Genomic DNA, 2,750 nt, shown 5'->3' on the forward strand with positions numbered 1-2,750 from the left:
TCACTTGTATAATCACTACTTGTCATTCATTTAGTCTACTATCAAAGTCCTATATTTATATGTTATATGTATTATTTTGTATTTTTAATCCCAGCCCCCGTCCCCGCAGGAGGCCTTTTGCCTTTTGGTAGGCCGTCACTGTAAATAAGAGTTTGTTCTCAACTGACTTGCCGAGATTAAATAAATGTTCATTAAAAAATCAATGTGCCACTCCAGACAAAAGGCAGTTAGAGTCAGTTTGATTTAATCAATCACTGCAAACAGGACAAACAAAATGTTCCCTGGGTTTCACTCTCAAACCTGATCAAGAGTTATCACGTACTACCAGAGGAATAGAAAAGCAATGAATGACATAGTCATTAGAAGACGCTCTCATCCAGAGAAACTTATTGTAAGTCTATTCAAATAAAGAAATACACGGTATCGATCATTTCCTGACAATCTTAACTGATTTCAGAGCAACCAGAAAAGCTTCTCATAATTTCTGATGAATGTTTAAACTCCCACACGAATAGAAATTAACTTTAGGAACTTTAGGAACACCTTCTTAAAATAATACATCTAAAAGGCAACCTTCTGCACTCCATGGTGTGACCTGGTAGCATGTTGTGCTACTTTACTGTCTATGAGTCTTATTGAACATGTCATGACGAAACCCTATCAAATTAAAATGGCAAAGCTGGTTTAGCTCATCACTGCAGTGTTAACACACAGAATCACATTTTCGGCTTTCATCACTAGTGAGCTAAGCACTCATTGGAACAAAGAAAGCACGAGTTGCATTACCTCAACTAATGATTTCTCAAAATAGCCTTCATTACCAGCTGTGTCCCAAATGGCACCCTATTCCCTATATAGTGTTCTGATTTTTTATATTTTCATAGTGCACTATATAGGGAATAGGGTGCCATTTGGGACCCTCAAACTGCACTGCTGAGTGAAAGAGAACAGAAACAGAATATTACCTAGTGGGTGTTATTCACAGTGACTACACACTGACACACACACACAATGACACACATACAAACACACACACACACAGTGACACAGAAACACGCACAATGACAATGGTCTGTCATTGAGGCCATTAACGCAGTGGCGAGTAGAGAAGAGGATCTCTCTTTACTTAGACCTTACATGCTGACACACACACACACACACACATACATACTGGCACCCACACTGGGCATGACTAGGGAAGCAGGTTACTGGGCCACTCAGAAACAATGAACAGCTCTGTCAGAGAGTTTCCTAACCACAGATCCAGGGTCAGATATTTGTAGATCGGCCTAATGGTTATGGTTAGGAGTAGGAGTTGGGTAATCTGGTCGAAGCAAGCCTATCTCAGCAATAATCCGTCCAGAACCAACCAGCTGGACACTAAAGTCTGGTGCTATGGCTAGACTTTGACCGGTCGCAAGGTTAATTTCCTCTGTTACAGCATCTCACCACTATCTAACATCAATCATGTCCATTATAGCAGAGGTGAGGCTCTCGATGTACACAGTCTCAAGGTCTTAGACACCTGCTATGATTCGGCTATACATCTTGAAAGACAGCTGGCCAGTAAATAAACACCTGATTTACACACACACACACACACACACACACACACACACACACACACACACACACACACACACACACACACACACACACACACACACACACACACACGCACACACACACTCAGTCAAACTCTTAGCAGATAATAAAGGATAGCAGCCAGAGAGTAGCATATCAGCCAAACCCAAGAGACCTGCTAGAGACACATTTGCATACACGGTGTGCATGGTGTGTTGTGTGTGTGCATTGTGTATGTGGTGTGTATGGTCTGTGTGCAATGCCAACAAGGTTGTCATAGGGGAAGTCAGAGAAATGCACTCCCTCCACCCTACGTTACATACAGTGGGAAATTATTTAGACCCCTTGACTTTTTCCACATTTTGTTACGTTACAGACGTATTCTAAAATTGATTAAATAAAAAAACATCCTCAGCAATCTACACACAATATCCCATAATGTCAAAGCAAAAACAGATTTATAGTCATTTTTGCACATGCTCCCCATCCAACCTGACAGAGCTTCAGAGGGTCTGCAGAGAAGAATGGGAGAAACTCCCCAAATAAAGGTGTGCCAAGCTTGTAGCATCATACCCAAGAAGAATAGATGCTGTAATCTCTGCCAAAAGTGCTTCAACAAAGTACTGAGTAAAGGGTCTGAATACTTATGTAAATGTTAAATTTTCAATATTTTTATTTTTTATAAATGTGCCAAATTAAATTTAAAAAAATGTTTTTGCTTCTTAGTTTGGGGATATTCCGTGTAGATTGATGAGGGGGGGAGAAACAATTTAATCAATTTTAGAAAACAGCTGTAGCACAACAAAATGTGGAAAAAGTCAAGGGGTCTGAATACTTTCCGAAGGCACTGTATGTATGTAGGCTAATGGTATAGCTACTACACCACCAGCAAACACTAGAGGTGCAAGTGAACGTGCTACATGTAGGTTCAGGTGTGAGTGAGAGAGAGAAAGAGAGAAAGAAGGGGGAGAGAGAGAGAGAAAGGTGGAGAGAGAGTTTGTGCAGTATTCCACTATGTTTGTGTGGTGTTTTCTTCGGGTTGTACTGTATGGAGCAGAGGGGGGTTGAGGGAAAGCTGATTACTTGAATATGGGGAGGAGGTGAAGGGTATACAGGCTGAACTGAAGCCTGGTGGTGAGAAGAGGAGGGGCTAGTGTGGAAAGGGG

Source organism: Oncorhynchus masou, chromosome 23 (genome assembly GCF_036934945.1).
Source record: "Oncorhynchus masou masou isolate Uvic2021 chromosome 23, UVic_Omas_1.1, whole genome shotgun sequence".
Taxonomy (NCBI): domain Eukaryota; kingdom Metazoa; phylum Chordata; class Actinopteri; order Salmoniformes; family Salmonidae; genus Oncorhynchus; species Oncorhynchus masou.